The sequence below is a fragment of the Caretta caretta genome, chromosome 28 (assembly GCF_965140235.1).
Source record: "Caretta caretta isolate rCarCar2 chromosome 28, rCarCar1.hap1, whole genome shotgun sequence".
Lineage (NCBI taxonomy): Eukaryota > Metazoa > Chordata > Testudines > Cheloniidae > Caretta > Caretta caretta.
The window spans coordinates 7,112,862-7,126,417 of record NC_134233.1 but is presented as its reverse complement, the minus strand read 5'-3'; the positions used below and the strand labels follow the sequence as shown (position 1 = coordinate 7,126,417).

General features: G+C 48.3%; 2 protein-coding genes across 6 annotated transcripts in view; both read right to left on the bottom strand.

The window, feature by feature from the left end:
* Window positions 1-13,556, bottom strand: part of LOC125629208 (uncharacterized) — a 333,186-nt gene that overhangs the window by 47,038 nt on the left and 272,592 nt on the right. The window lies entirely within an intron of this gene.
* LOC125629205 (uncharacterized) overlaps window positions 1-13,556 on the bottom strand; it is a 262,178-nt gene that overhangs the window by 132,241 nt on the left and 116,381 nt on the right. The gene's annotated exons all lie outside the window — the stretch shown is intronic.

Below are 13,556 nucleotides of genomic sequence, written 5' to 3'. Positions count from 1 at the left end.
AGCTCAGAGAAGGGTGCTTGAGTGCCTGACAGGCTGGTGAGTTTGGTTGCTAACATCCAGCTCCCAAATGCAAAAGTCCCTCTTCCTAGTGTCCAGGAGGCAACAAGGAGACTCTCAGCCCTCAGCACCCTGAGAAGGGTCACAATGTGCATCTTATATTGATCCACCTGTCAAATCCACACAGGGAAAGCACCCGATAGCATAGTTCCCTGAATCAAAATAGCCCTAAAATTCTGCCTGTGAAATCATGGAACGTGTGCTCTTCCCTCTGTGAGAGCATGTAAAGCATCCAGTCTCTGGAGGGTAGGATTTGGGTCCAGAGTGACCTAGACAAATTGGAGGATTGGGCCAAAAGAAATCTGAGAAGGTTCAACAAGGACAAGTGCAGAGTCCTGCACTTAGGAGAGAAGAATCCCATCCACCGCTACAGGCTGGGGACTGACTGGCTAAGTGGCAGTTATGCAAAAAAAGGACCTGGGGATTACAGTGGATGGGAAGGTGGATATGAGCCAAGTGTGCCTTTGTTGCCAAGAAGGCTAATGGCATATTGGGCTGCATTAATAGGAGTGTTGCCAGCAGATCGAGGGAAGTGATTATTCCCCTCTATTTGGCATGGGTGAGGCCATATCTGGACTACTGCATCCAGTTTTGGCCCCCCACCCCCACTACAGAAAGGATGTTGACAAATTGGAGAGAATTCTGCGGAGGGCAACTAAAATGATTACGGGGCTGGGGCACGTGATTTATGAGGAAGAGGCTGAGGGAACTGGGGTTATTTAGTCTGCAGAAGAGAAGAGTGAGGGGGGATTTGATAGTAGCCTTCAGCTACCTGAAGGGGGGTTCCAAAGAGGATGGAGCTCGGCTGTTCTCAGTGGTGGCCGATGACAGAACAAGGAGTAATGGTCTCATATTGCAGTGGGGGAGGTCTAGGTTGGATATTAGGAAAAACTGTTTCCCTAGGAGGGTGGTGAAGCATGGGAATGGGTTCCCTAGGGAGGTGATGGAATATCTATCCTTAGAGGTTTTTAAGGCCCGGCTTGACAGAGCCCTGGCTGGGATGATTTAGTTGGGGTTGGTCCTGCTTTGAGCAGGGGGTTGGACTAGATGACCTCCTGAGGTCTCTTCTAACCCTAATCTTCTATGATTCTAAGTAGCTGCAAGTGGTTCCCAAAAGTTTCTTTGTGTACATCTGTAAAGATGCTCGGAATGGGCAACAGGGATGGATCACTTGATGATGACCTGTTCTATTCATTCCCTTTGAAGCACCTGGCTTTGCCCACTCTTGGAAGACAGGACACTGGGCTAGATGGACCATTGGTCTGACCCAGTATGGCTGTTCTTACGTTTTATGTACAGGAATGAGGCACTTATAAATCAGAAATGGGGGAGGGGCTCTAAATTTAAATCAGTTTTAGAGAGAATGCGTTCAAACACTGTGACACGCGATGTATGGAAGAAATAAGTGATCCCCAGCTCCTTCCCCCGAGCCTTAGGTGGGGATTAACTGCCAACAGCTGCTCTGAGGGAAGTGGTATAAATGCCTGTGGGTGCAGCCCACCAGCTGGTTCTCCTGGGGCAGATGGTGAGTTGCTGGGCAGGGATGCTCACCGGCTGGGGTCTGAAATATGAACAGGGGTCTAAGGACTCTACAGCGGCCTCCAGTGGGGGTCGAGGATGCTGAGGCAGTGGAATCGGAGCATCACAGTTATCAAGATTCAAAGCTGGTTGGAGGTGGAGAGGAGGGGAATGACTCTGCTAGATTTTTAGTGCATCCCTTTAACTACTTGCCCACGACAACCTGGCAGCCCCCAGCTTTCTCACAGCACTGTGGTTGTGTTCTCTGAGGAAAGGGGCTTCAAGGAACTGGTATTTCCAGCTGCATTAAAGAATCATAAAGGAGAAGGAAGAGTTAATGTCTTAGAAAAGTCTCCTGTGTGTAAGATGGGTGGGAGGGTGTACAGAAGACAGTATGCTCCAGTTTCTTTTCTCTGGGGTTTCCTTTAGAAAAGTTGAAGCAGGGAGCAAAACCACCTGTGCTCTCTGAGGCTTGAACTCAGGACCTTCAGATTATGAGACTGATATACTACCAATTTCACTAAGAAGACTGTGAAAGGCTTTTGGCTAAGTGCATGTAGGATACTCCTACAGCAGTGACTGGGGCAGGTAAAGTGCCAGGGGTGTGCTGGAAGAAGCAGTGAGATCTGGTGCCCAGAGACCTTTCCTGGCAGCTTTCTCAGCACCAAACTAACCAACTTCCTCTGCCACTGAACAATCCACCAGGGACTAAGAGTAGTACTAGGGGGCTTTCTCCTTGCCACTTCTGCTGGCATGGGCATACGTCTTGGAGGCCTTTCTAGAAGAGAATTTGGAACTGAGTTGGGAAAAACAGTTTCAAAACAGGAAGCTCAGGTTTAGATTCATTTATTTACACTATTAAATAATCCTTCCATCCTAGTATCACAATCAATATAAGTGCTTCAGCCTTATGGTTTTCCAGAGGGAAAACTTAACTTCTCTCCAAAGGGAGTTGAGAGAAAACACTTTTCAGAGTCCAGGAGAGACAAGGCAGCTGAGGGTCAGAGCTTCTAGTGGACCAGCTTCTGTTGGTGAAGGCGAGCTTTGGAGCTAACCCAGAACTCTTCTTCAGCTCTGTGTAGACCCAAAGTTTGTCTCTTCCACAAACAGAAGTTAGAACGTAAGAACGGCCATACTAGGTCACAGCAAGGGTCCGTCTAGCCCACTACCCTGTCTTCTGACAGTGGCCAATGCCAGGTGCCCAGAGGGAATGAACAGAGCCCTCAAGTGATCCATCCCCTGTCGCCCATTCCCAGCTTCTGGCAAAGAGAGGATAGAACACCATCCTTACCCATGCTGGGTAATAGCCATTGATGGACCTGTCCTCCATGAACTTATGTAATCCAGTTTCGAACCCTGTTCTAGTCTTGGCTTTGACAACATCCTCTGGCAAAGAGTTCCACAGGTTGACACTGCGTTGTGTGAAGAAATACTTCCTTTTGTTCTTTTCACACCTGCTGCCTAGTCATTTCATTTGGTGACCCCTAGATCTTGTGTTATGAGAAGGACTAAATAACACTCCCAACCTTCATCCTTTAAAAGATATTATGTGACCCCCACTCCTTGTGTCTCATGTCCTGGGACTAACATGGATACACCAACATCACAAACAACAAGGTTCAAAATCAATACACATGGAAGAAGCATCTTCCGTTTCATTCCTTATGTCCTGGTCCCATCCTGTGGGCATTTTCTTTCCCTCCTTTCTGTTAAAAGCTTTGGTGTTTTGCACAGAAACATTATTTCCTCAGGAGAGACCAAGGAGTGGGAGCTGCATTCCTGTACCAGTCACTAGAAGGAGGCAAACAAAGGCCTTTAAGATGAGGCGTCCATCACTGTCAAGGTTCCTCCCCCACTCTGAACTCTAGGGTACAGATGTGGGGACCTGCATGAAAAACCTCCTAAGCTTATCTTTACCAGCTTAGGTCAAAACTTCCCCAAGGTACAAAATATTCCACCCTTTGTCCTTGGATTGGCCGCTACCACCACCAAACTAATACTGGTTACTGGGGAAGAGCTGTTTGGACGCGTCTTTCCCCCCCAAAATACTTCCCAAAACCTTGCACCCCACTTCCTGGACAAGGTTTGGTAAAAAGCCTCACCAACTTGCCTAGGTGACTACAGACCCAGACCCTTGGATCTTAAGAACAATGAACAATCCTCCCAACACTTGCACCCCCCCTTTCCTGGGAAATGTTGGATAAAAAACCTCACCAATTTGCATAGGTGACCACAGACCCAAACCCTTGGATCTGAGAACAATGAAAAAGCATTCAGTTTTCTTACAAGAAGACTTTTAATAAAAATAGAAGTAAATAGAAATAAAGAAATCCCCCCTGTAAAATCAGGATGGTAGATACCTTACAGGGTAATTAGATTCAAAACATAGAGAACCCCTCTAGGCAAAACCTTAAGTTACAAAAAAGATACACAGACAGAAATAGTTATTCTATTCAGCACAGTTCTTTTCTCAGCCATTTAAAGAAATCATAATCTAACACGTACCTAGCTAGATTACTTACTAAAAGTTCTAAGACTCCATTCCTGGTCTATCCCCGGCAGAAACCAGCATATAGACAGACCCACAGACCCTTTGTTTCTCTCCCTCCTCCCAGCTTTTGAAAGTATCTTGTCTCCTCATTGGTCATTTTGGTCAGGTGCCAGCGAGGTTACCTTTAGCTTCTTAACCCTTTACGGGTGAGAGGAGCTTTCCCCTGGCCAGGAGGGATTTCAAAGGGGTTTACCCTTCCCTTTATATTTATGACAATCACTGTCAAAAAATCATCTCCCTCCTGCAGGTCACTGGCAGCCTGAATTTTTTCCTTATCGTCCTGGAGTCTGGGGCTGGAATCAGCACTGTCCAGCCCCTCTGTATGTAGCAGGAACAAACACAAACCTTGTCTTTAAAACAAGCTGTCCCCTTCCTTCTCAGGGAAGATTTTTCTATGATTGAAGTTGAGCTTCAGTTCCCCTCTCCTAGGGGCGGGTTGGGTGTGGGGCCAGCTCCCAATGAGCTCTGTTTTCACCTTTGCTCCCTTCAGTCACTCTGGGATGGTGACTCTGCTCCCAGCTGTCAAGCAGCTTCCAGCCCGTTCACTCTACATGGTCATGTGTCACCCCCTTTGCTAGCACCCATACCCTGCAGGAAAGCTGCTTCTGCCAGCTATGTTGGTGGTATAATGGTGAGTATAGCTGCTTTCCAAAGAGTTGACCTGAGTTCAATTCCCAGTCAACACAATAATGCCTTTACTCCTTTGTTGTTTCCTTGTCTGGAAGTGGTTTAATTTCAGTCACATTGTGGTATAATCACATTATTAATAGAATGAGACAATACATTTCTCAAAGCCCAACAGATCATAGAGGATGGAGGCATACAAGAGAACAAGTATGTGAAGATCCCCTTGATATTTCAATTCACATTGCTAGAATCAAAGTTCAGACTTGACGCTGTGGAAAACCTACAACTACCCGTCTCTCTGAACACCTGTGATGAGCAAGCTCGAGTTGGGACACTTGTTCTGCTTCAATCATGTATTGCTTCTCTGTGTGTTCTCTGTCTCTTTCTTCTCCCCGCATTTCTCATCTCCAGTGTCGCTGGCTTTCTCTTCTTGCTCCCTGTCATCCTGCCCTTTCCCAGGGACTCACACTCTACAGCATTTAGGAAAAGCCAGAGCTTCCATGTTCTGCACATGATCCTGTGTCAGAGGACGTGTGACCAAGGTCAGAACCAGTCACAAGAACAATATGACCCTTTATTGGAGACTTCTCTACCTACTCTGCAATTTACACCTGCCCCCCACTAAAGGGGGTGGGGCACAGCTCTGACTGAGATGTCCCACAAGAGAAATTTCAGCCCAAAGACAAATTCGTGTGAATTGTTGAAAAGTGAAGAGCCCCTTTCCCCCCACCCCAAATCCCCAGAACTCTAGTGTCACCCCCATGGCATCAGCACAGGGAACCCAGTGGGATGGGGTTACAGAATACAAGGGGGAGGGAGCAGGGGAGAGAGGTGACAGGGAGTCTCTCTTTTTCTTTCTCTCTTCACTTTCTGTTCTTCTCTTCTCTTCCAGGAACTGCAGTCACAGCAGGGATGGGTTTGTCTCATTATTAGGGATCCGTGTCTGTCACGGAGGTAGCAGAAGTCATGGATTCTGTGACTTCCTGTGACCTCTGACTTCTGCAGTGGCCACTGTGGCTGACTCCAGGGCCACCCAAGCAGCTGGCCCTGGGGACCACCCAAGCAGCGGCCAATGCAGCTGGCCCTGGGAACTGCTTGAGCAGCAGTTCTGAGGGCAGCAGGAGTAGCCGCAGCTCAGTGGTTCCCAGTAAGCACTCCTGGGGTGGTCAGAGAAGCAGCTGGCCCCCTGGGGCTCCCCCCCAGCAGCAGCTGGAGTGGCAGCCGGCCCCTGGGGCTTCTCCCTCTGCAGGTGGTGCCATGGGCCCCCACAGCTGGTGCCACGGATCCCCTGGACTCCGCTCCCCAAGATTCAATGTGGGGTATTTATGGTATAGGTCATGGGCAATGATTTTTTGTTTCTTGCCCGTGATGTGTCTATGACATTTATTAAAAATACCTGTGATTAAATCATCGCCTTACTCATTATCGATCAAATAAATCAAAAGGCTTCCACCTGCAAGTGGATTTAGCCCAGGACCCTCAGAGTCAACAGCTGTTACACCCCCCACTGAGTTCTGTGATCAGGTGTCCTCGCGCTGGAAGCCTCCTTTTTAAATCCTAAAATAGCATTTTTGCACCCGGGGGGCTGAAATTTTGCACAGGACATTGTAGCTCCACTGTTATTTTATTGAATTGCTTCAAAACAGAAAGTCTCCCAGGGGCCAGGCTCTCTGCCATGGAAACAGCTGCCACTGCTCTCCAGGAGTCTGTGCACGCCACACAGCAAAGTACAAACCTGCTCCGCACTGAAGTGAGGTCAGACAGTGACAGTAACGCGAATACTTCAGACTATTAACCCTAGGTCCCTTTCTTTCTGTAAACCCAGGACATGCCAGTCAACGGTTAGCCATGGCGTTATCTTCATCTTAAAATACCTCTCAGAACGTTTAACAGAGGAAGTGAAACCCCCTCCCACCAATGGCTCCCTGTTAAGGAGTTTTACCGTACCTGCCCCTGGAGACTGGTTTACACCCTTAGAGCTTTTTCTCTTCAAACCCCTTATCCCAATCTATGGGCCAACCTCCGCATTTCAGAGTTCAGAATTTACTCTCATCACCCTAGTACGGCACTTTCCATGTGAATTGGGCAAAGCAAGTGGGGGAAGGTACATGGCTTATGAAAACCAATGCTCTGCGTGAGGCCTGAACTCACAACCCCAGCAGTGTTTCCCCCTCCACTAAAACCAGTTGCATCACCGCAGGTGCTTCTTAGGCAAAGTTGGGAAGTAGGCAGTTACCTGTGTCTTTGGTTAGCACCTCTGGGTGGTAACTAAAAGGCTGATGGTTCAAATCTAACTGACAATGGAGCTTTTTAGCAATGAGAATCCAGACCATTTTAACAGGAAGAAAATCTCCTCTAGTCTCATCTAGCCCCTTTTGAATCATAGAATCATAGAATATCAGGGTTGGAAGGGACCTCAGGAGGTCATCTAGTCCAACCCCCTGCTCAGACCAGGATCAATCCCCAATTAAATCATCTCAGCCAGGGCTTTATCAAGCCTGACCTTAAAAACTTCTAAGGAAGGAGATTCCACCACCTCCCTAGGTAACGCATTCCAGTGTTTCACCACCCTCCTAGTGAAAAAGTTTTTCCTAATATCCAACCTAAACCTCCCCCACTGCAACTTGAGACCATTACTCCTTGTCCTGTCATCTTCTACCACTGAGAATAGTCTAGAACCATCCTCTTTGGAACCACCTCTCAGGTAGTTGAAAGCAGCTATCAAATCCCCCCTCATTCTTCTCTTCTGCAAACTAAACAATCCCAGTTCCCTCAGCCTCTCCTCATAAGTCATGTGTTCCAGATCCCTAATCATTTTTGTTGCCCTTCACTGGACTCTTTCCAATTTATCCACATCCTTCTTGTAGTGTGGGGCCCAAAACTGGACACACTACTCCAGATGAGGCCTCACCAATGTCGAATAGAGGGGAACGATCACGTCCCTCAATCTGCTGGCTATGCCCCTACTTATACATCCCAAAATGCCATTGGCCTTCTTGGCAACAAGGGCACACTGTTGACTCATATCCAGCTTCTCGTCCACTGTCACCCCTAGGTCCTTTTCTGCAGAACTGCTGCCTAGCCATTCGGTCCCTAGTCTGTAGCGGTGCATTGGGTTCTTCCGTCCTAAGTGCAGGACCCTGCTCTTATCCTTGTTGAACCTCATCAGATTTCTTTTGGCCCAATCCTCCAATTTGTCTAGGTCCCTCTGTATCCTATCCTTGCCCTCCAGTGTATCTACCACTCCTCCTAGTTTAGTATCATCCGCAAATTTGCTGAGAGTGCAAACCACACCATCCTCCAGATCATTTATGAAGATATTGAACAAAACCGGCCCCAGGACTGACCCTTGGGACACTCCACTTGACAGCGGCTGCCAACTAGACATGGAGCCATTGATCACTACTCGTTGAGCCCGACAATCTAGCCAACTTTCTACCCACCTTATAGTGCATTCATCCAGCCCATACTTCTTTAACTTGCTGACAAGAATACTGTGGGAGACCGTGTCAAAAGCTTTGCTAAAGTCAAGAAACAATACATCCACTGCTTTCCCTTCATCCACAGAACCAGTAATCTCATCATAGAAGGCAATTAGATTAGTCAGGCATGACCTTCCCTTGGTGAATCCATGCTGACTGTTCCTGATCACTTTCCTTTCGTGTAAGTGCTTCAGGATTGATTCCTTGAGGACCTGCTCCATGATTTTTCCGGGGACTGAGGTGAGGCTGACTGGCCTGTAGTTCCCAGGATCCTCCTTCTTCCCTTTTTTAAAGATGGGCACTACATTAGCCTTTTTCCAGTCATCCGGAACTTCCCCCGTTCGCCACGAGTTTTCAAAGATAATGGCCAATGGCTCTGCAATCACAGCCGCCAATTCCTTTAGCACTCTCGGATGCAACGCGTCCGGCCCCATGGACTTGTGCACGTCCAGCTTTTCTAAATAGTCCCTAACCACCTCTTTCTCCACAGAGGGCTGGGCACCTACTCCCCATGCTGTGATGCCCAGCGCAGCAGTCTGGGAGCTGACCTTGTTCGTGAAGACAGAGGCAAAAAAAACATTGAGTACATTAGCTTTTTCCACATCCTCTGTCACTAGGTTGCCTCCCTCATTCAGTAAGGGGCCCACACTTTCCTTGGCTTTCTTCTTGTTGCCAACATACCTGAAGAAACCCTTCTTGTTACTCTTAACATCTCTTGCTAGCTGCAGCTCCAGGTGTGATTTGGCCCTCCTGATTTCATTCCTACATGCCCGAGCAATATTTTTATACTCTTCCCTGGTCCTCTGTCCAATCTTCCACTTCTTGTAAGCTTCTTTTTTATGTTTAAGATCCGCAAGGGATTTCACTGTTAAGCGAAGCTGGTCGCCTGCCATATTTACTATTCTTTTGACACATCAGGATGGTTTGTCCCTGTAACCTCAACAGGGATTCCTTGAAATACAGCCAGCTCTCCTGGACTCCTTTCCCCCTCATGTTATTCCCCCAGGGGATCATACCCATCAGTTCCCTGAGGGAGTCGAAGTCTGCTTTCCTGAAGTCCAGGGTCCATATTCTGCTGCTTACCTTTCTTCCCTGTGTCAGGATCCTGAACTCAACCAACTCATGGTCACTGCCTCCCAGATTCCCATCCACTTTTGCTTCCCTACTAATTCTTCCCGGTTTGTGAGCAGCAGGTCAAGAAGAGCTCTGCCCCTAGTTGATTCCTCCAGCACTTGCACCAGGAAATTGTCCCCTACACTTTCCAAAAACTTCCTGGATTGTCTGTGCACCTCTGTATTGCTCTCCCAGCAGATACCAGGAAGATTAAAGTCGCCCATGAGAACCAGGGCGTGCAATCTAGTAGCTTCTGTGAGTTGCTGGAAGAAAGCCTCGTCCACCTCATCCCCCTGGTCCGGTGGTCTATAGCAGACTCCCACCATGACATCACCCTTGTTGCACACACTTCTAAACTTAATCCAGAGACACTCAGGTTTTTCTGCAGTTTCGTACCGGAGCTCTGAGCAGTCATACTGCTCCCTTACATACAGTGCAACTCTCCGACCTTTTCTGCCCTGCCTGTCCTTCCTGAACAGTTTATAACCATCCATGACAGTACTCCAGTCATGTGAGTTATCCCACCAAGTCTCTGTTATTCCAATCATGTCATAATTTCTTGACATCACCAGGACCTCCAGTTCTCCCTGCTTGTTTCCAAGGCTTTGTGCATTAGTATATAGGCACTTGAGATAACCTTCTGATCGCCCCTCATTCTCAGTATGAGGTAGGAGCCCTCCCCTCACAGACGTTCCTGCCTGTGCTTCCTCCCGGTATCCCGCTTTCCCACTTACCTCAGGGCTTTGGTCTCCTTCCCCCGGTGAACCTAGTTTAAAGCCCTCCTCACTAGGTTAGCCAGCCTGCTCGCAAAGATGCTCTTCCCTCTCTTTGTTAGGTGGAGCCCATCTCTGCCCAGCACTCCTCCTTCATGGAACACCATCCCTTGGTCAAAGAATCCAAAGCCTTCTCTCCGATACCACCTGCGTAGCCATTCGCTGACTTCCACGATTCGACAGTCCCTACCCCGGCCTTTTCCTTCCATGGGGAGGGTGGACGAGAAGACCACTTGCACCTCAAACTCCTTTAACCTTCTTCCCAGAGCCACGTAGTCCGCAGTGATCCGCTCAAGGTCATTCTTGGCAGTATCGTGGGTGCCCACGTGGAGAAGCAGGAAGGGGTAGCGATCCGAGGGCTTGATGAGTCTCGGAGTCTCTCTGTCACATCGTGAATCTTAGCCCCTGGCAAGCAGCAGACTTCTCTGTTTTCCCAGTCAGGGCGGCAGACAGATGACTCAGTCCCCCTGAGGAGAGAGTCCCCGACCACCACCACCTGCCTCCTTCTCTTGGGAGTGGTGGTCGTGGAACCCCCAACTCTTTGCCAGAGGATGTTGTGAAGGCCAAGACTGTAACAGGGTTCAAAAAAGAACAAGATAAGTGCATGGAGGATAGGTCCATCAATAGCTATTAGCCAGGATGGGCAGGGATGGTGTCCCTAGCCTCTGTTAGCCAGAAACTGGGAATGGGAAATGGGATGGATCACTTGGTGATTATCTGTTCTGTTCATTCCCTCTGGGGCATCTGGCTTTGGCCACCGTCGGAAGACAGGACACTGGGCTAGATGGACCTTTGGTCTGACCCAGTATGGCCGTTCTTATGTTCCTATGTAACATTGATAATGGGTGGGTATGGGGGAGGGTGTCTGCGTGGTTAAGGGGAGAAAGAATGGAGAACTAACAGTGGGGCCCAGAGAGATTCCCCCACAGACTGGAGACATCCCCTGCTTCCCACCATCACCTAGCTGTGGGAAGAACAACTTGGAATTGCTTGGAGAAGACACCTTTAAAAACACAAGTGTAACATGCTTATTACATTTTAATAAGATCAAAACTTCCTGAAACCCAGTGTCACAATCACTGAAATGAGTTTGTCCTGATATTTTACTGGCTGCAGGCACAAAGGAAGAAAAATTACACTTCCGGTTCAGAGTCAATGCACACACAAGAATCAAAGGGCTTTTTATTCCTTAGGTTCTGCCACCATAAGCTGCTTCCATTTCATTTCAATCCTTTCCCAAGATTTCTCATTGTGCAAAGCAACATTACGCCCTTGTGAGAGACCAGACCAGAGGCTGCGTTCATTTAACCTACCAAAAAAAAAACCCAAGCAGAAACATAGATTAGGACCTATGTACTCTCCAGGTTCCTCCAGCCCAACCTTCTACTGATGCACCTCAACCCACAGCCATGCAGGGTTTGAAGCTTGCATTGCTTAAATTCCATGACACTGAGGGATTTCAGCTCCCCTTTGTCCAGAAGAAACCTTCACCCCACTCCCAACCAGGTTCTTGTCCATGGGATCACTGTAGGGGTCTGGGTCCCTGTTTGTCTATTCTCTCTATCTAGGACAAGCCAGGGTGCCTCTATATAAATCCATGGTATGCCCACATCTTGAATACTGCGTGCAGATGTGGTCACCCCATCTGAAAAAAGGTATATTGTAATTGGAAAAGGTTCAGAAAAGGGCAACAAAAATTATTAGGAGTATGGAACAGCTTCCATACGAGGAGTGATTAATAAGACTGGGACTTTTTAGCTTGGAAAAGAGATGATAGAGGTCTATAAAACAATGACTGGGTTGGAGAAAGTAAATAAGGAAGTGTTGTTTACTTCTCTTGACACAAGAACTAGGGGTCACCAAATGAAAGGAAGAGGCAGCAGGTTTAAAACAAACAAAAGGAAACAATTTTTCACATAACACTCAGTCAACCTGTGGCACCCTGGGGCACCTGGGATTGGCCATTGTGAGAAGACAGGATACTGGGCTAGATGGACCTTTGATCTGACCCAGTGTGGCCGTTCTTATGAACTGGGGTGTATGAGAGTACCTCTGTGGAGCTGCCCTTCTCCTTCCCCTTCTATGGTCTCATGTTTCATTGACTCCAGCCTTTTTTCTGTTCATCATCAGCATCATGTAAACAAGCTGCCCTCGCCTCCTGTCCTCTAAAGGGACAGTGTCTCCTGTCTTGTGTAAATCACTGATCTCTCTCAGCACTGACTGTCCCGCCGTGTTCTTGCCCCTCAGTCTGTGCTGATGGGTCCCTTCCCTCCAATCCTGGAGGATTCTCCCTTCTCCTTCCTCATCAAGCAGTCCAGTGGGTGGGAATCTTAAAAGCACCAAGGTGATTTAGGAGCAGAAACCCCCGCAGAGCTTCCATGAAATTGGCACTTTGCCCTCACTGCTCAGGATTGAAACTTGTGCAGGGAGACTGATGGGCCACATCCCAGCTGGGCATGAGCAAGCAGCAGGGTAAAAGACAAACTTGGAGATGCTGGGGATTGAACCCATGGCCTCATACATGCAAAGCATGTGCTCTACCGCTGAGCTACATCCCCAAACTGACCTTATTTTCTGGTTGTCACATTCAGAGTCTGCCTCTTTCCAATGCATCCAGTGGCTTACAAGCTTCATGGGAAGCCCTTTTCCCCCCGATCATGCTCTCGTGGAGGTTGCTGGTTCATAGGGGTCACTTTGCAGCAGGGCCAGATTCTATGTGTGGAGAAGAGAGAGTGCATGCCCTGGTCTCAGGGTGCAGAGTTACAATCGTCCCTCTCCCCTGCATTGGGGAGGGTGATGTTGCAATTACCTGCTGCAAGGTCATGGTGGAGGGGGGCTCTGTGAACAGCTCAATCCCTGACCCTGGTGGCAGAAATGGTGTGGGGAGCTCCAGCTGTTTCTAGGACCTACTATTTCCACCTGCCTCTAAAGTTCAGCTTTCCCCAGCACATTCACTGCAGTGCAATTGGGTCACTGTTTCTATGGCTGACGGCAAAGAATCGCTCCCAGTTTCCCTTCTATCTGCAGCATAATTAGCCTGTGTCAGTGGTTAATGAGGTGGATCTAGTTGTAGATTGTTATTCATTCCCCACCTGGACAATTCAGATAGTCCCATTCCTACTCAAATCCCTAGCACCTCAGTGACCCCAGTAGCAAGGGTTGGGGTTTCCCTGAGGGCCTGAGATTTTCAGGGTCATTTTTCCCCTCAACCTTGAGTGAACTCAGCTTTTTTCCCCCATCCCAGACATTCCATGAAATAACTGTAGCAGCATAAAGAAAGAAGGGAAGGAACATCTCACGGCCAGGGCTGGATGTGCCCAGGGCCCCCTGCTTGTCCATTGTTTCCATGGAATTTGACACCCTGCTTTGCACAAGGGAAAGAAAGATCTTGGTGTTCCTGCGTCTGTGCAAAGAAAATTGTGCTTCTGTATGAAA